The sequence below is a fragment of the Salvelinus fontinalis genome, unplaced genomic scaffold, assembly GCF_029448725.1.
Source record: "Salvelinus fontinalis isolate EN_2023a unplaced genomic scaffold, ASM2944872v1 scaffold_1029, whole genome shotgun sequence".
Lineage (NCBI taxonomy): Eukaryota > Metazoa > Chordata > Actinopteri > Salmoniformes > Salmonidae > Salvelinus > Salvelinus fontinalis.
Window position 1 is genome coordinate 1 of NW_026601238.1, and position 14,977 is coordinate 14,977.

At 45.6% G+C, this 14,977-nt stretch overlaps 41 non-coding genes across 41 annotated transcripts; all 41 read left to right on the forward strand.

Moving 5' to 3' along the window:
- Positions 1-184: 184 nt before the first annotated feature.
- trnaf-gaa (transfer RNA phenylalanine (anticodon GAA)) lies at positions 185-257 on the forward strand. The gene has a single exon. It is a non-coding gene; the product is annotated as a tRNA-Phe (tRNA).
- A 463-nt stretch (positions 258-720) lies between these two features.
- trnai-aau (transfer RNA isoleucine (anticodon AAU)) lies at positions 721-794 on the forward strand. The gene has a single exon. It is a non-coding gene; the product is annotated as a tRNA-Ile (tRNA).
- An 82-nt stretch (positions 795-876) lies between these two features.
- On the forward strand, positions 877-949 carry trnaf-gaa (transfer RNA phenylalanine (anticodon GAA)). The gene has a single exon. It is a non-coding gene; the product is annotated as a tRNA-Phe (tRNA).
- A 463-nt stretch (positions 950-1,412) lies between these two features.
- trnai-aau (transfer RNA isoleucine (anticodon AAU)) lies at positions 1,413-1,486 on the forward strand. Its single transcript has one exon. It is a non-coding gene; the product is annotated as a tRNA-Ile (tRNA).
- Positions 1,487-1,568: 82 nt separating this feature from the next.
- trnaf-gaa (transfer RNA phenylalanine (anticodon GAA)) lies at positions 1,569-1,641 on the forward strand. The gene has a single exon. It is a non-coding gene; the product is annotated as a tRNA-Phe (tRNA).
- A 463-nt stretch (positions 1,642-2,104) lies between these two features.
- On the forward strand, positions 2,105-2,178 carry trnai-aau (transfer RNA isoleucine (anticodon AAU)). The gene has a single exon. It is a non-coding gene; the product is annotated as a tRNA-Ile (tRNA).
- A 610-nt stretch (positions 2,179-2,788) lies between these two features.
- trnai-aau (transfer RNA isoleucine (anticodon AAU)) lies at positions 2,789-2,862 on the forward strand. The gene has a single exon. It is a non-coding gene; the product is annotated as a tRNA-Ile (tRNA).
- An 82-nt stretch (positions 2,863-2,944) lies between these two features.
- trnaf-gaa (transfer RNA phenylalanine (anticodon GAA)) lies at positions 2,945-3,017 on the forward strand. Its single transcript has one exon. It is a non-coding gene; the product is annotated as a tRNA-Phe (tRNA).
- Positions 3,018-3,635: 618 nt separating this feature from the next.
- Positions 3,636-3,708, forward strand: trnaf-gaa (transfer RNA phenylalanine (anticodon GAA)). Its single transcript has one exon. It is a non-coding gene; the product is annotated as a tRNA-Phe (tRNA).
- Positions 3,709-4,171: 463 nt separating this feature from the next.
- Positions 4,172-4,245, forward strand: trnai-aau (transfer RNA isoleucine (anticodon AAU)). The gene has a single exon. It is a non-coding gene; the product is annotated as a tRNA-Ile (tRNA).
- Positions 4,246-4,327: 82 nt separating this feature from the next.
- Positions 4,328-4,400, forward strand: trnaf-gaa (transfer RNA phenylalanine (anticodon GAA)). Its single transcript has one exon. It is a non-coding gene; the product is annotated as a tRNA-Phe (tRNA).
- Positions 4,401-4,864: 464 nt separating this feature from the next.
- On the forward strand, positions 4,865-4,938 carry trnai-aau (transfer RNA isoleucine (anticodon AAU)). Its single transcript has one exon. It is a non-coding gene; the product is annotated as a tRNA-Ile (tRNA).
- Positions 4,939-5,020: 82 nt separating this feature from the next.
- trnaf-gaa (transfer RNA phenylalanine (anticodon GAA)) lies at positions 5,021-5,093 on the forward strand. Its single transcript has one exon. It is a non-coding gene; the product is annotated as a tRNA-Phe (tRNA).
- A 463-nt stretch (positions 5,094-5,556) lies between these two features.
- On the forward strand, positions 5,557-5,630 carry trnai-aau (transfer RNA isoleucine (anticodon AAU)). The gene has a single exon. It is a non-coding gene; the product is annotated as a tRNA-Ile (tRNA).
- An 82-nt stretch (positions 5,631-5,712) lies between these two features.
- Positions 5,713-5,785, forward strand: trnaf-gaa (transfer RNA phenylalanine (anticodon GAA)). The gene has a single exon. It is a non-coding gene; the product is annotated as a tRNA-Phe (tRNA).
- A 463-nt stretch (positions 5,786-6,248) lies between these two features.
- On the forward strand, positions 6,249-6,322 carry trnai-aau (transfer RNA isoleucine (anticodon AAU)). The gene has a single exon. It is a non-coding gene; the product is annotated as a tRNA-Ile (tRNA).
- Positions 6,323-6,404: 82 nt separating this feature from the next.
- trnaf-gaa (transfer RNA phenylalanine (anticodon GAA)) lies at positions 6,405-6,477 on the forward strand. Its single transcript has one exon. It is a non-coding gene; the product is annotated as a tRNA-Phe (tRNA).
- Positions 6,478-6,940: 463 nt separating this feature from the next.
- Positions 6,941-7,014, forward strand: trnai-aau (transfer RNA isoleucine (anticodon AAU)). The gene has a single exon. It is a non-coding gene; the product is annotated as a tRNA-Ile (tRNA).
- Positions 7,015-7,096: 82 nt separating this feature from the next.
- On the forward strand, positions 7,097-7,169 carry trnaf-gaa (transfer RNA phenylalanine (anticodon GAA)). The gene has a single exon. It is a non-coding gene; the product is annotated as a tRNA-Phe (tRNA).
- A 463-nt stretch (positions 7,170-7,632) lies between these two features.
- On the forward strand, positions 7,633-7,706 carry trnai-aau (transfer RNA isoleucine (anticodon AAU)). Its single transcript has one exon. It is a non-coding gene; the product is annotated as a tRNA-Ile (tRNA).
- An 82-nt stretch (positions 7,707-7,788) lies between these two features.
- trnaf-gaa (transfer RNA phenylalanine (anticodon GAA)) lies at positions 7,789-7,861 on the forward strand. Its single transcript has one exon. It is a non-coding gene; the product is annotated as a tRNA-Phe (tRNA).
- A 463-nt stretch (positions 7,862-8,324) lies between these two features.
- On the forward strand, positions 8,325-8,398 carry trnai-aau (transfer RNA isoleucine (anticodon AAU)). Its single transcript has one exon. It is a non-coding gene; the product is annotated as a tRNA-Ile (tRNA).
- Positions 8,399-8,480: 82 nt separating this feature from the next.
- On the forward strand, positions 8,481-8,553 carry trnaf-gaa (transfer RNA phenylalanine (anticodon GAA)). Its single transcript has one exon. It is a non-coding gene; the product is annotated as a tRNA-Phe (tRNA).
- A 463-nt stretch (positions 8,554-9,016) lies between these two features.
- Positions 9,017-9,090, forward strand: trnai-aau (transfer RNA isoleucine (anticodon AAU)). Its single transcript has one exon. It is a non-coding gene; the product is annotated as a tRNA-Ile (tRNA).
- An 82-nt stretch (positions 9,091-9,172) lies between these two features.
- On the forward strand, positions 9,173-9,245 carry trnaf-gaa (transfer RNA phenylalanine (anticodon GAA)). Its single transcript has one exon. It is a non-coding gene; the product is annotated as a tRNA-Phe (tRNA).
- Positions 9,246-9,708: 463 nt separating this feature from the next.
- trnai-aau (transfer RNA isoleucine (anticodon AAU)) lies at positions 9,709-9,782 on the forward strand. The gene has a single exon. It is a non-coding gene; the product is annotated as a tRNA-Ile (tRNA).
- An 82-nt stretch (positions 9,783-9,864) lies between these two features.
- trnaf-gaa (transfer RNA phenylalanine (anticodon GAA)) lies at positions 9,865-9,937 on the forward strand. The gene has a single exon. It is a non-coding gene; the product is annotated as a tRNA-Phe (tRNA).
- A 463-nt stretch (positions 9,938-10,400) lies between these two features.
- Positions 10,401-10,474, forward strand: trnai-aau (transfer RNA isoleucine (anticodon AAU)). The gene has a single exon. It is a non-coding gene; the product is annotated as a tRNA-Ile (tRNA).
- An 82-nt stretch (positions 10,475-10,556) lies between these two features.
- On the forward strand, positions 10,557-10,629 carry trnaf-gaa (transfer RNA phenylalanine (anticodon GAA)). Its single transcript has one exon. It is a non-coding gene; the product is annotated as a tRNA-Phe (tRNA).
- A 463-nt stretch (positions 10,630-11,092) lies between these two features.
- Positions 11,093-11,166, forward strand: trnai-aau (transfer RNA isoleucine (anticodon AAU)). Its single transcript has one exon. It is a non-coding gene; the product is annotated as a tRNA-Ile (tRNA).
- Positions 11,167-11,248: 82 nt separating this feature from the next.
- Positions 11,249-11,321, forward strand: trnaf-gaa (transfer RNA phenylalanine (anticodon GAA)). Its single transcript has one exon. It is a non-coding gene; the product is annotated as a tRNA-Phe (tRNA).
- Positions 11,322-11,784: 463 nt separating this feature from the next.
- On the forward strand, positions 11,785-11,858 carry trnai-aau (transfer RNA isoleucine (anticodon AAU)). The gene has a single exon. It is a non-coding gene; the product is annotated as a tRNA-Ile (tRNA).
- An 82-nt stretch (positions 11,859-11,940) lies between these two features.
- On the forward strand, positions 11,941-12,013 carry trnaf-gaa (transfer RNA phenylalanine (anticodon GAA)). Its single transcript has one exon. It is a non-coding gene; the product is annotated as a tRNA-Phe (tRNA).
- Positions 12,014-12,476: 463 nt separating this feature from the next.
- Positions 12,477-12,550, forward strand: trnai-aau (transfer RNA isoleucine (anticodon AAU)). The gene has a single exon. It is a non-coding gene; the product is annotated as a tRNA-Ile (tRNA).
- Positions 12,551-12,632: 82 nt separating this feature from the next.
- trnaf-gaa (transfer RNA phenylalanine (anticodon GAA)) lies at positions 12,633-12,705 on the forward strand. Its single transcript has one exon. It is a non-coding gene; the product is annotated as a tRNA-Phe (tRNA).
- Positions 12,706-13,168: 463 nt separating this feature from the next.
- On the forward strand, positions 13,169-13,242 carry trnai-aau (transfer RNA isoleucine (anticodon AAU)). The gene has a single exon. It is a non-coding gene; the product is annotated as a tRNA-Ile (tRNA).
- Positions 13,243-13,324: 82 nt separating this feature from the next.
- Positions 13,325-13,397, forward strand: trnaf-gaa (transfer RNA phenylalanine (anticodon GAA)). Its single transcript has one exon. It is a non-coding gene; the product is annotated as a tRNA-Phe (tRNA).
- A 463-nt stretch (positions 13,398-13,860) lies between these two features.
- On the forward strand, positions 13,861-13,934 carry trnai-aau (transfer RNA isoleucine (anticodon AAU)). The gene has a single exon. It is a non-coding gene; the product is annotated as a tRNA-Ile (tRNA).
- An 82-nt stretch (positions 13,935-14,016) lies between these two features.
- Positions 14,017-14,089, forward strand: trnaf-gaa (transfer RNA phenylalanine (anticodon GAA)). The gene has a single exon. It is a non-coding gene; the product is annotated as a tRNA-Phe (tRNA).
- A 463-nt stretch (positions 14,090-14,552) lies between these two features.
- On the forward strand, positions 14,553-14,626 carry trnai-aau (transfer RNA isoleucine (anticodon AAU)). Its single transcript has one exon. It is a non-coding gene; the product is annotated as a tRNA-Ile (tRNA).
- Positions 14,627-14,708: 82 nt separating this feature from the next.
- Positions 14,709-14,781, forward strand: trnaf-gaa (transfer RNA phenylalanine (anticodon GAA)). Its single transcript has one exon. It is a non-coding gene; the product is annotated as a tRNA-Phe (tRNA).
- The last annotated feature ends 196 nt before the right edge of the window (positions 14,782-14,977 follow it).

Below are 14,977 nucleotides of genomic sequence, written 5' to 3' on the forward strand. Positions count from 1 at the left end.
ATCCTAAAAATATCGCTTCGTAGCAAGCGGCCGGTTAGCTCAGTTGGTTAGAGCGTGGTGCTAATAACGCCAAGGTCGTTGGTTCGATCCCCGTACTGGCCATGAGGTAGATTTTGAGTGTCAAAATCAGGAGTCACTTGCATGTGTATGGTCAAGTGTGCCACATAATTAATATTAGTCACGTGCCGAAATAGCTCAGTTGGGAGAGCGTTAGACTGAAGATCGAAAGGTCCCTGGTTCGATCCCGGGTTTCGGCATTAGTTCTCGTTCTATCTTTATCCTCTGCTTTGCCTACAAGGAAACTTCGCACAGCTTTTTTTGTGGGCATCAATTGTGTGTGCCTACAGCTCCTCGGAAAGTTAGTCGTGTCATTCTTTTACATCTGACATTGTGACATCAGTGTTACATGAAAGTTGCTTTTCATTGTTACATGACAGTTGGTTGTTGCTAGACAAAGCTGCATGAAGTGTGAACTGGAACGTTCTTGGATCCACAACAAAATGTGTTATTTTGGAGAATGTGGGCATCGATCCCACTACCTCTCGCATGCTAAGCAAGCACTCTACCATTTGAGCTAATTCCCCATCCTTGTTAATTTGCCACAAGCAGCAACCAAGAGGGTCTAGTCTTGTCAGGCTATACTGTTGGTGTACTTGTTAGTTCTTGCGCCAGCACTGGCCGAGGCTCTGTGCATCCTAAAAATGTCGCTTCGTAGCAAGCGGCCGGTTAGCTCAGTTGGTTAGAGCGTGGTGCTAATAACGCCAAGGTCGTGGGTTCGATCCCCGTACTGGCCATGAGGTACATTTTGAGTGTCAAAATCAGGAGTCACTTGCATGTGTATGGTCAAGTGTGCCACATAATTAATATTAGTGAAGTGCCGAAATAGCTCAGTTGGGAGAGCGTTAGACTGAAGATCTAAAGGTCCCTGGTTTGATCCCGGGTTTCGGCATTAGTTGTCGTTCTATCTTTATCCTCTGCTTTGCCTACAAGGAAACTTCGCACAGCTTTTTTCGTGGGCATCAATTGTGTGTGCCTACAGCTCCTCTGGAAGTTAGTCGTGTCATTCTTTTACATCCGACATTGTGACATCAGTGTTACATGAAAGTTGCTTTTCATTGTTACATGACAGTTGGTTGTTGTTAGACAAAGCTGCATGAAGTGTGAACTGGAACGTTCTTGGATCCACAACAAAATGTGTTATTTTGGAGAATGTGGGCATCGATCCCACTACCTCTCGCATGCTAAGCAAGCACTCTACCATTTGAGCTAATTCCCCATCCTTGTTAATTTGCCACAAGCAGCAACCAAGAGGGTCTAGTCTTGTCAGGCTATACTGTTGGTGTACTTGTTAGTTCTTGCGCCAGCACTGGCCGAGGCTCTGTGCATCCTTAAAATGTCGCTTCGTAGCAAGCGGCCGGTTAGCTCAGTTGGTTAGAGCGTGGTGCTAATAACGCCAAGGTCGTGGGTTCGATCCCCGTACTGGCCATGAGGTACATTTTGAGTGTCAAAATCAGGAGTCACTTGCATGTGTATGGTCAAGTGTGCCACATAATTAATATTAGTGACGTGCCGAAATAGCTCAGTTGGGAGAGCGTTAGACTGAAGATCTAAAGGTCCCTGGTTTGATCCCGGGTTTCGGCATTAGTTGTCGTTCTATCTTTATCCTCTGCTTTGCCTACAAGGAAACTTCGCACAGCTTTTTTCGTGGGCATCAATTGTGTGTGCCTACAGCTCCTCTGAAAGTTAGTCGTGTCATTCTTTTACATCCGACATTGTGACATCAGTGTTACATGAAAGTTGCTTTTCATTGTTACATGACAGTTGGTTGTTGTTAGACAAAGCTGCATGAAGTGTGAACTGGAACGTTCTTGGATCCACAACAAAATGTGTTATTTTGGAGAATGTGGGCATCGATCCCACTACCTCTCGCATGCTAAGCAAGCACTCTACCATTTGAGCTAATTCCCCATCCTTGTTAATTTGCCACAAGCAGCAACCAAGAGGGTCTAGTCTTGTCAGGCTATACTGTTGGTGTACTTGTTAGTTCTTGCGCCAGCACTGGCCGAGGCTCTGTGCATCCTAAAAATGTCGCTTCGTAGGAAGCGGCCGGTTAGCTCAGTTGGTTAGAGCGTGGTGCTAATAACGCCAAGGTCGTGGGTTCGATCCCCGTACTGGCCATGAGGTACATTTTGAGTTTCAAAATCAGGAGTCACTTGCATGTGTATGGTCAAGTGTGCCACATAATTAATATTAGTGATGTGCCGAAATAGCTCAGTTGGGAGAGCGTTAGACTAAAGGTCCCTTGTTCGATCCCGGGTTTCGGCATTAGTTGTCGTTCTATCTTTATCCTCTGCTTTGCCTACAAGGAAACTTCGCACAGCTTTTTTTGTGGGCATCAATTGTGTGTGCCTACAGCTCCTCGGAAAGTTAGTCGTGTCATTCTTTTACATCCGACATTGTGACATCAGTGTTACATGAAAGTTGCTTTTCATTGTTACATGACAGTTGGTTGTTGTTAGACAAAGCTGCATGAAGTGTGAACTGGAACGTTCTTGGATCCACAACAAAATGTGTTATTTTGGAGAATGTGGGCATCGATCCCACTACCTCTCGCATGCTAAGCAAGCACTCTACCATTTGAGCTAATTCCCCATCCTTGTTAATTTGCCACAAGCAGCAACCAAGAGGGTCTAGTCTTGTCAGGCTATACTGTTGGTGTACTTGTTAGTTCTTGCGCCAGGACTGGCCGAGGCTCTGTGCATCCTAAAAATGGCGCTTCGTAGCAAGCGGCCGGTTAGCTCAGTTGGTTAGAGCGTGGTGCTAATAACGCCAAGGTCGTGGGTTCGATCCCCGTACTGGCCATGAGGTACATTTTGAGTGTCAAAATCAGGAGTCACTTGCATGTGTATGGTCAAGTGTGCCACATAATTAATATTAGTGACGTGCCGAAATAGCTCAGTTGGGAGAGCGTTAGACTGAAGATCTAAAGGTCCCTGGTTCGATCCCGGGTTTCGGCATTAGTTGTCGTTCAATTTTATCCTCTGCTTTGCCTACAAGGAAACTTCGCACAGCTTTTTTTGTGGGCATCAATTGTGTGTGCCTACTGCTCCTCTGAAAGTTAGTGAGGTCATTCTTTTTCATCCGACATTGTGACATCAGTGTGCCATGAAAGTTGCTTGTCGTTGTTACATGACAGTAGGTTGTTGTTAGACAAAGCTGCATGAAGTGTGAACTGGAAGGTTCTTGGATCCACAACATAATGTGTTATTTTTGAGAATGTGGGCAATGATCCCACTACCTCTCGCATGCTAAGCAAGCACTCTACCATTTGAGCTAATTCCCCATCCTTGTTGATTTGCCACAAGGAGCAACCAAGAGGGTCTAGTCTTGTCAGGCTATACTGTTGGTGTACTTGTTAGTTCTTGCGCCAGCACTGGCCGAGGCTCTGTGCATCCTAAAAATATCGCTTCGTAGCAAGCGGCCGGTTAGCTCAGTTGGTTAGAGCGTGGTGCTAATAACGCCAAGGTCGTTGGTTCGATCCCCGTACTGGCCATGAGGTAGATTTTGAGTGTCAAAATCAGGAGTCACTTGCATGTGTATGGTCAAGTGTGCCACATAATTAATATTAGTCACGTGCCGAAATAGCTCAGTTGGGAGAGCGTTAGACTGAAGATCTAAAGGTCCCTGGTTCGATCCCGGGTTTCGGCATTAGTTGTCGTTCAATCTTTATCCTCTGCTTTGCCTACAAGGAAACTTCGCACAGCTTTTTTTGTGGGCATCAATTGTGTGTGCCTACAGCTCCTCGGAAAGTTAGTCGTGTCATTCTTTTACATCCGACATTGTGACATCAGTGTTACATGAAAGTTGCTTTTCATTGTTACATGACAGTTGGTTGTTGTTAGACAAAGCTGCATGAAGTGTGAACTGGAACGTTCTTGGATCCACAACAAAATGTGTTATTTTGGAGAATGTGGGCATCGATCCCACTACCTCTCGCATGCTAAGCAAGCACTCTACCATTTGAGCTAATTCCCCATCCTTGTTAATTTGCCACAAGCAGCAACCAAGAGGGTCTAGTCTTGTCAGGCTATACTGTTGGTGTACTTGTTAGTTCTTGCGCCAGCACTGGCCGAGGCTCTGTGCATCCTAAAAATGTCGCTTCGTAGCAAGCGGCCGGTTAGCTCAGTTGGTTAGAGCGTGGTGCTAATAACGCCAAGGTCGTGGGTTCGATCCCCGTACTGGCCATGAGGTACATTTTGAGTGTCAAAATCAGGAGTCACTTGCATGTGTATGGTCAAGTGTGCCACATAATTAATATTAGTGACGTGCTGAAATAGCTCAGTTGGGAGAGCGTTAGACTGAAGATCTAAAGGTCCCTGGTTCGATCCCGGGTTTCGGCATTAGTTGTCGTTCAATCTTTATCCTCTGCTTTGCCTACAAGGAAACTTCGCACAGCTTTTTTTGTGGGCATCAATTGTGTGTGCCTACTGCTCCTCTGAAAGTTAGTGAGGTCATTCTTTTTCATCCGACATTGTGACATCAGTGTTACATGAAAGTTGCTTGTCGTTGTTACATGACAGTAGGTTGTTGTTAGACAAAGCTGCATGAAGTGTGAACTGGAAGGTTCTTGGATCCACAACATAATGTGTTATTTTGGAGAATGTGGGCAATCGATCCCACTACCTCTCGCATGCTAAGCAAGCACTCTACCATTTGAGCTAATTCCCCATCCTTGTTAATTTGCCACAAGCAGCAACCAAGAGGGTCTAGTCTTGTCAGGCTATACTGTTGGTGTACTTGTTAGTTCTTGCGCCAGCACTGGCCGAGGCTCTGTGCATCCTAAAAATGTCGCTTCGTAGCAAGCGGCCGGTTAGCTCAGTTGGTTAGAGCGTGGTGCTAATAACGCCAAGGTCGTGGGTTCGATCCCCGTACTGGCCATGAGGTACATTTTGAGTGTCAAAATCAGGAGTCACTTGCATGTGTATGGTCAAGTGTGCCACATAATTAATTTTAGTGACGTGCCGAAATAGCTCAGTTGGGAGAGCGTTAGACTGAAGATCTAAAGGTCCCTGGTTCGATCCCGGGTTTCGGCATTAGTTCTCGTTCTATCTTTATCCTCTGCTTTGCCTACAAGGAAACTTCGCACAGCTTTTTTTGTGGGCATCAATTGTGTGTGCCTACAGCTCCTCGGAAAGTTAGTCGTGTCATTCTTTTACATCTGACATTGTGACATCAGTGTTACATGAAAGTTGCTTTTCATTGTTACATGACAGTTGGTTGTTGCTAGACAAAGCTGCATGAAGTGTGAACTGGAACGTTCTTGGATCCACAACAAAATGTGTTATTTTGGAGAATGTGGGCATCGATCCCACTACCTCTCGCATGCTAAGCAAGCACTCTACCATTTGAGCTAATTCCCCATCCTTGTTAATTTGCCACAAGCAGCAACCAAGAGGGTCTAGTCTTGTCAGGCTATACTGTTGGTGTACTTGTTAGTTCTTGCGCCAGCACTGGCCGAGGCTCTGTGCATCCTAAAAATATCGCTTCGTAGCAAGCGGCCGGTTAGCTCAGTTGGTTAGAGCGTGGTGCTAATAACGCCAAGGTCGTGGGTTCGATCCCCGTACTGGCCATGAGGTACATTTTGAGTGTCAAAATCAGGAGTCACTTGCATGTGTATGGTCAAGTGTGCCACATAATTAATATTAGTGATGTGCCGAAATAGCTCAGTTGGGAGAGCGTTAGACTGAAGATCTAAAGGTCCCTGGTTCGATCCCGGGTTTCGGCATTAGTTCTCGTTCTATCTTTATCCTCTGCTTTGCCTACAAGGAAACTTCGCACAGCTTTTTTTGTGGGCATCAATTGTGTGTGCCTACAGCTCCTCGGAAAGTTAGTCGTGTCATTCTTTTACATCTGACATTGTGACATCAGTGTTACATGAAAGTTGCTTTTCATTGTTACATGACAGTTGGTTGTTGCTAGACAAAGCTGCATGAAGTGTGAACTGGAACGTTCTTGGATCCACAACAAAATGTGTTATTTTGGAGAATGTGGGCATCGATCCCACTACCTCTCGCATGCTAAGCAAGCACTCTACCATTTGAGCTAATTCCCCATCCTTGTTAATTTGCCACAAGCAGCAACCAAGAGGGTCTAGTCTTGTCAGGCTATACTGTTGGTGTACTTGTTAGTTCTTGCGCCAGCACTGGCCGAGGCTCTGTGCATCCTAAAAATATCGCTTCGTAGCAAGCGGCCGGTTAGCTCAGTTGGTTAGAGCGTGGTGCTAATAACGCCAAGGTCATGGGTTCGATCCCCGTACTGGCCATGAGGTACATTTTGAGTGTCAAAATCAGGAGTCACTTGCATGTGTATGGTCAAGTGTGCCACATAATTAATATTAGTGATGTGCCGAAATAGCTCAGTTGGGAGAGCGTTAGACTGAAGATCTAAAGGTCCCTGGTTCGATCCCGGGTTTCGGCATTAGTTCTCGTTCTATCTTTATCCTCTGCTTTGCCTACAAGGAAACTTCGCACAGCTTTTTTTGTGGGCATCAATTGTGTGTGCCTACAGCTCCTCGGAAAGTTAGTCGTGTCATTCTTTTACATCTGACATTGTGACATCAGTGTTACATGAAAGTTGCTTTTCATTGTTACATGACAGTTGGTTGTTGCTAGACAAAGCTGCATGAAGTGTGAACTGGAACGTTCTTGGATCCACAACAAAATGTGTTATTTTGGAGAATGTGGGCATCGATCCCACTACCTCTCGCATGCTAAGCAAGCACTCTACCATTTGAGCTAATTCCCCATCCTTGTTAATTTGCCACAAGCAGCAACCAAGAGGGTCTAGTCTTGTCAGGCTATACTGTTGGTGTACTTGTTAGTTCTTGCGCCAGCACTGGCCGAGGCTCTGTGCATCCTAAAAATGTCGCTTCGTAGCAAGCGGCCGGTTAGCTCAGTTGGTTAGAGCGTGGTGCTAATAACGCCAAGGTCGTGGGTTCGATCCCCGTACTGGCCATGAGGTACATTTTGAGTGTCAAAATCAGGAGTCACTTGCATGTGTATGGTCAAGTGTGCCACATAATTAATATTAGTCACGTGCCGAAATAGCTCAGTTGGGAGAGCGTTAGACTGAAGATCTAAAGGTCCCTGGTTCGATCCCGGGTTTCGGCATTAGTTCTCGTTCTATCTTTATCCTCTGCTTTGCCTACAAGGAAACTTCGCACAGCTTTTTTTGTGGGCATCAATTGTGTGTGCCTACAGCTCCTCGGAAAGTTAGTCGTGTCATTCTTTTACATCTGACATTGTGACATCAGTGTTACATGAAAGTTGCTTTTCATTGTTACATGACAGTTGGTTGTTGCTAGACAAAGCTGCATGAAGTGTGAACTGGAACGTTCTTGGATCCACAACAAAATGTGTTATTTTGGAGAATGTGGGCATCGATCCCACTACCTCTCGCATGCTAAGCAAGCACTCTACCATTTGAGCTAATTCCCCATCCTTGTTAATTTGCCACAAGCAGCAACCAAGAGGGTCTAGTCTTGTCAGGCTATACTGTTGGTGTACTTGTTAGTTCTTGCGCCAGCACTGGCCGAGGCTCTGTGCATCCTAAAAATATCGCTTCGTAGCAAGCGGCCGGTTAGCTCAGTTGGTTAGAGCGTGGTGCTAATAACGCCAAGGTCATGGGTTCGATCCCCGTACTGGCCATGAGGTACATTTTGAGTGTCAAAATCAGGAGTCACTTGCATGTGTATGGTCAAGTGTGCCACATAATTAATATTAGTGATGTGCCGAAATAGCTCAGTTGGGAGAGCGTTAGACTGAAGATCTAAAGGTCCCTGGTTCGATCCCGGGTTTCGGCATTAGTTCTCGTTCTATCTTTATCCTCTGCTTTGCCTACAAGGAAACTTCGCACAGCTTTTTTTGTGGGCATCAATTGTGTGTGCCTACAGCTCCTCGGAAAGTTAGTCGTGTCATTCTTTTACATCTGACATTGTGACATCAGTGTTACATGAAAGTTGCTTTTCATTGTTACATGACAGTTGGTTGTTGCTAGACAAAGCTGCATGAAGTGTGAACTGGAACGTTCTTGGATCCACAACAAAATGTGTTATTTTGGAGAATGTGGGCATCGATCCCACTACCTCTCGCATGCTAAGCAAGCACTCTACCATTTGAGCTAATTCCCCATCCTTGTTAATTTGCCACAAGCAGCAACCAAGAGGGTCTAGTCTTGTCAGGCTATACTGTTGGTGTACTTGTTAGTTCTTGCGCCAGCACTGGCCGAGGCTCTGTGCATCCTAAAAATGTCGCTTCGTAGCAAGCGGCCGGTTAGCTCAGTTGGTTAGAGCGTGGTGCTAATAACGCCAAGGTCGTGGGTTCGATCCCCATACTGGCCATGAGGTACATTTTGAGTGTCAAAATCAGGAGTCACTTGCATGTGTATGGTCAAGTGTGCCACATAATTAATATTAGTCACGTGCCGAAATAGCTCAGTTGGGAGAGCGTTAGACTGAAGATCTAAAGGTCCCTGGTTCGATCCCGGGTTTCGGCATTAGTTCTCGTTCTATCTTTATCCTCTGCTTTGCCTACAAGGAAACTTCGCACAGCTTTTTTTGTGGGCATCAATTGTGTGTGCCTACAGCTCCTCGGAAAGTTAGTCGTGTCATTCTTTTACATCTGACATTGTGACATCAGTGTTACATGAAAGTTGCTTTTCATTGTTACATGACAGTTGGTTGTTGCTAGACAAAGCTGCATGAAGTGTGAACTGGAACGTTCTTGGATCCACAACAAAATGTGTTATTTTGGAGAATGTGGGCATCGATCCCACTACCTCTCGCATGCTAAGCAAGCACTCTACCATTTGAGCTAATTCCCCATCCTTGTTAATTTGCCACAAGCAGCAACCAAGAGGGTCTAGTCTTGTCAGGCTATACTGTTGGTGTACTTGTTAGTTCTTGCGCCAGCACTGGCCGAGGCTCTGTGCATCCTAAAAATATCGCTTCGTAGCAAGCGGCCGGTTAGCTCAGTTGGTTAGAGCGTGGTGCTAATAACGCCAAGGTCGTGGGTTCGATCCCTGTACTGGCCATGAGGTACATTTTGAGTGTCAAAATCAGGAGTCACTTGCATGTGTATGGTCAAGTGTGCCACATAATTAATATTAGTGATGTGCCGAAATAGCTCAGTTGGGAGAGCGTTAGACTGAAGATCTAAAGGTCCCTGGTTCGATCCCGGGTTTCGGCATTAGTTCTCGTTCTATCTTTATCCTCTGCTTTGCCTACAAGGAAACTTCGCACAGCTTTTTTTGTGGGCATCAATTGTGTGTGCCTACAGCTCCTCGGAAAGTTAGTCGTGTCATTCTTTTACATCTGACATTGTGACATCAGTGTTACATGAAAGTTGCTTTTCATTGTTACATGACAGTTGGTTGTTGCTAGACAAAGCTGCATGAAGTGTGAACTGGAACGTTCTTGGATCCACAACAAAATGTGTTATTTTGGAGAATGTGGGCATCGATCCCACTACCTCTCGCATGCTAAGCAAGCACTCTACCATTTGAGCTAATTCCCCATCCTTGTTAATTTGCCACAAGCAGCAACCAAGAGGGTCTAGTCTTGTCAGGCTATACTGTTGGTGTACTTGTTAGTTCTTGCGCCAGCACTGGCCGAGGCTCTGTGCATCCTAAAAATATCGCTTCGTAGCAAGCGGCCGGTTAGCTCAGTTGGTTAGAGCGTGGTGCTAATAACGCCAAGGTCATGGGTTCGATCCCCGTACTGGCCATGAGGTACATTTTGAGTGTCAAAATCAGGAGTCACTTGCATGTGTATGGTCAAGTGTGCCACATAATTAATATTAGTGATGTGCCGAAATAGCTCAGTTGGGAGAGCGTTAGACTGAAGATCTAAAGGTCCCTGGTTCGATCCCGGGTTTCGGCATTAGTTCTCGTTCTATCTTTATCCTCTGCTTTGCCTACAAGGAAACTTCGCACAGCTTTTTTTGTGGGCATCAATTGTGTGTGCCTACAGCTCCTCGGAAAGTTAGTCGTGTCATTCTTTTACATCTGACATTGTGACATCAGTGTTACATGAAAGTTGCTTTTCATTGTTACATGACAGTTGGTTGTTGCTAGACAAAGCTGCATGAAGTGTGAACTGGAACGTTCTTGGATCCACAACAAAATGTGTTATTTTGGAGAATGTGGGCATCGATCCCACTACCTCTCGCATGCTAAGCAAGCACTCTACCATTTGAGCTAATTCCCCATCCTTGTTAATTTGCCACAAGCAGCAACCAAGAGGGTCTAGTCTTGTCAGGCTATACTGTTGGTGTACTTGTTAGTTCTTGCGCCAGCACTGGCCGAGGCTCTGTGCATCCTAAAAATGTCGCTTCGTAGCAAGCGGCCGGTTAGCTCAGTTGGTTAGAGCGTGGTGCTAATAACGCCAAGGTCGTGGGTTCGATCCCCGTACTGGCCATGAGGTACATTTTGAGTGTCAAAATCAGGAGTCACTTGCATGTGTATGGTCAAGTGTGCCACATAATTCATTTTAGTGACGTGCCGAAATAGCTCAGTTGGGAGAGCGTTAGACTGAAGATCTAAAGGTCCCTGGTTCGATCCCGGGTTTCGGCATTAGTTCTCGTTCTATCTTTATCCTCTGCTTTGCCTACAAGGAAACTTCGCACAGCTTTTTTTGTGGGCATCAATTGTGTGTGCCTACAGCTCCTCGGAAAGTTAGTCGTGTCATTCTTTTACATCTGACATTGTGACATCAGTGTTACATGAAAGTTGCTTTTCATTGTTACATGACAGTTGGTTGTTGCTAGACAAAGCTGCATGAAGTGTGAACTGGAACGTTCTTGGATCCACAACAAAATGTGTTATTTTGGAGAATGTGGGCATCGATCCCACTACCTCTCGCATGCTAAGCAAGCACTCTACCATTTGAGCTAATTCCCCATCCTTGTTAATTTGCCACAAGCAGCAACCAAGAGGGTCTAGTCTTGTCAGGCTATACTGTTGGTGTACTTGTTAGTTCTTGCGCCAGCACTGGCCGAGGCTCTGTGCATCCTAAAAATATCGCTTCGTAGCAAGCGGCCGGTTAGCTCAGTTGGTTAGAGCGTGGTGCTAATAACGCCAAGGTCATGGGTTCGATCCCCGTACTGGCCATGAGGTACATTTTGAGTGTCAAAATCAGGAGTCACTTGCATGTGTATGGTCAAGTGTGCCACATAATTAATATTAGTGATGTGCCGAAATAGCTCAGTTGGGAGAGCGTTAGACTGAAGATCTAAAGGTCCCTGGTTCGATCCCGGGTTTCGGCATTAGTTCTCGTTCTATCTTTATCCTCTGCTTTGCCTACAAGGAAACTTCGCACAGCTTTTTTTGTGGGCATCAATTGTGTGTGCCTACAGCTCCTCGGAAAGTTAGTCGTGTCATTCTTTTACATCTGACATTGTGACATCAGTGTTACATGAAAGTTGCTTTTCATTGTTACATGACAGTTGGTTGTTGCTAGACAAAGCTGCATGAAGTGTGAACTGGAACGTTCTTGGATCCACAACAAAATGTGTTATTTTGGAGAATGTGGGCATCGATCCCACTACCTCTCGCATGCTAAGCAAGCACTCTACCATTTGAGCTAATTCCCCATCCTTGTTAATTTGCCACAAGCAGCAACCAAGAGGGTCTAGTCTTGTCAGGCTATACTGTTGGTGTACTTGTTAGTTCTTGCGCCAGCACTGGCCGAGGCTCTGTGCATCCTAAAAATGTCGCTTCGTAGCAAGCGGCCGGTTAGCTCAGTTGGTTAGAGCGTGGTGCTAATAACGCCAAGGTCGTGGGTTCGATCCCCGTACTGGCCATGAGGTACATTTTGAGTGTCAAAATCAGGAGTCACTTGCATGTGTATGGTCAAGTGTGCCACATAATTAATATTAGTCATGTGCCGAAATAGCTCAGTTGGGAGAGCGTTAGACTGAAGATCTAAAGGTCCCTGGTTCGATCCCGGGTTTCGGCATTAGTTCTCGTTCTATCTTTATCCTCTGCTTTGCCTACAAGGAAACTTCGCACAGCTTTTTTTGTGGGCATCAATTGTGTGTGCCTACAGCTCCTCGGAAAGTTAGTCGTGTCATTCTTTTACATCTGACATTGTGACATCAGTGTTACATGAAAGTTGCTTTTCATTGTTACATGACAGTTGGTTGTTGCTAGACAAAGCTGCATGAAGTGTGAACTGGAACGTTCTTGGATCCACAACAAAATGTGTTATTTTGGAGAATGTGGGCATCGATCCCACTACCTCTCGCATGCTAAGCAAGCACTCTACCATTTGAGCTAATTCCCCATCCTTGTTAATTTGCCACAAGCAGCAACCAAGAGGGTCTAGTCTTGTCAGGCTATACTGTTGGTGTACTTGTTAGTTCTTGCGCCAGCACTGGCCGAGGCTCTGTGCATCCTAAAAATATCGCTTCGTAGCAAGCGGCCGGTTAGCTCAGTTGGTTAGAGCGTGGTGCTAATAACGCCAAGGTCGTGGGTTCGATCCCTGTACTGGCCATGAGGTACATTTTGAGTGTCAAAATCAGGAGTCACTTGCATGTGTATGGTCAAGTGTGCCACATAATTAATATTAGTGATGTGCCGAAATAGCTCAGTTGGGAGAGCGTTAGACTGAAGATCTAAAGGTCCCTGGTTCGATCCCGGGTTTCGGCATTAGTTCTCGTTCTATCTTTATCCTCTGCTTTGCCTACAAGGAAACTTCGCACAGCTTTTTTTGTGGGCATCAATTGTGTGTGCCTACAGCTCCTCGGAAAGTTAGTCGTGTCATTCTTTTACATCTGACATTGTGACATCAGTGTTACATGAAAGTTGCTTTTCATTGTTACATGACAGTTGGTTGTTGCTAGACAAAGCTGCATGAAGTGTGAACTGGAACGTTCTTGGATCCACAACAAAATGTGTTATTTTGGAGAATGTGGGCATCGATCCCACTACCTCTCGCATGCTAAGCAAGCACTCTACCATTTGAGCTAATTCCCCATCCTTGTTAATTTGCCACAAGCAGCAACCAAGAGGGTCTAGTCTTGTCAGGCTATACTGTTGGTGTACTTGTTAGTTCTTGCGCCAGCACTGGCCGAGGCTCTGTGCATCCTAAAAATATCGCTTCGTAGCAAGCGGCCGGTTAGCTCAGTTGGTTAGAGCGTGGTGCTAATAACGCCAAGGTCATGGGTTCGATCCCCGTACTGGCCATGAGGTACATTTTGAGTGTCAAAATCAGGAGTCACTTGCATGTGTATGGTCAAGTGTGCCACATAATTAATATTAGTGATGTGCCGAAATAGCTCAGTTGGGAGAGCGTTAGACTGAAGATCTAAAGGTCCCTGGTTCGATCCCGGGTTTCGGCATTAGTTCTCGTTCTATCTTTATCCTCTGCTTTGCCTACAAGGAAACTTCGCACAGCTTTTTTTGTGGGCATCAATTGTGTGTGCCTACAGCTCCTCGGAAAGTTAGTCGTGTCATTCTTTTACATCTGACATTGTGACATCAGTGTTACATGAAAGTTGCTTTTCATTGTTACATGACAGTTGGTTGTTGCTAGACAAAGCTGCATGAAGTGTGAACTGGAACGTTCTTGGATCCACAACAAAATGTGTTATTTTGGAGAATGTGGGCATCGATCCCACTACCTCTCGCATGCTAAGCAAGCACTCTACCATTTGAGCTAATTCCCCATCCTTGTTAATTTGCCACAAGCAGCAACCAAGAGGGTCTAGTCTTGTCAGGCTATACTGTTGGTGTACTTGTTAGTTCTTGCGCCAGCACTGGCCGAGGCTCTGTGCATCCTAAAAATGTCGCTTCGTAGCAAGCGGCCGGTTAGCTCAGTTGGTTAGAGCGTGGTGCTAATAACGCCAAGGTCGTGGGTTCGATCCCCGTACTGGCCATGAGGTACATTTTGAGTGTCAAAATCAGGAGTCACTTGCATGTGTATGGTCAAGTGTGCCACATAATTAATATTAGTGATGTGCCGAAATAGCTCAGTTGGGAGAGCGTTAGACTGAAGATCTAAAGGTCCCTGGTTCGATCCCGGGTTTCGGCATTAGTTCTCGTTCTATCTTTATCCTCTGCTTTGCCTACAAGGAAACTTCGCACAGCTTTTTTTGTGGGCATCAATTGTGTGTGCCTACAGCTCCTCGGAAAGTTAGTCGTGTCATTCTTTTACATCCGACATTGTGACATCAGTGTTACATGAAAGTTGCTTTTCATTGTTACATGACAGTTGGTTGTTGTTAGACAAAGCTGCATGAAGTGTGAACTGGAACGTTCTTGGATCCACAACAAAATGTGTTATTTTGGAGAATGTGGGCATCGATCCCACTACCTCTCGCATGCTAAGCAAGCACTCTACCATTTGAGCTAATTCCCCATCCTTGTTAATTTGCCACAAGCAGCAACCAAGAGGGTCTAGTCTTGTCAGGCTATACTGTTGGTGTACTTGTTAGTTCTTGCGCCAGCACTGGCCGAGGCTCTGTGCATCCTAAAAATATCGCTTCGTAGCAAGCGGCCGGTTAGCTCAGTTGGTTAGAGCGTGGTGCTAATAACGCCAAGGTCATGGGTTCGATCCCCGTACTGGCCATGAGGTACATTTTGAGTGTCAAAATCAGGAGTCACTTGCATGTGTATGGTCAAGTGTGCCACATAATTAGTATTAGTCATGTGCCGAAATAGCTCAGTTGGGAGAGCGTTAGACTGAAGATATAAAGGTCCCTGGTTCGATCCCGGGTTTCGGCATTAGTTCTCGTTCTATCTTTATCCTCTGCTTTGCCTACAAGGAAACTTCGCACAGCTTTTTTTGTGGGCATCAATTGTGTGTGCCTACAGCTCCTCGGAAAGTTAGTCGTGTCATTCTTTTACATCTGACATTGTGACATCAGTGTTACATGAAAGTTGCTTTTCATTGTTACATGACAGTTGGTTGTTGCTAGAC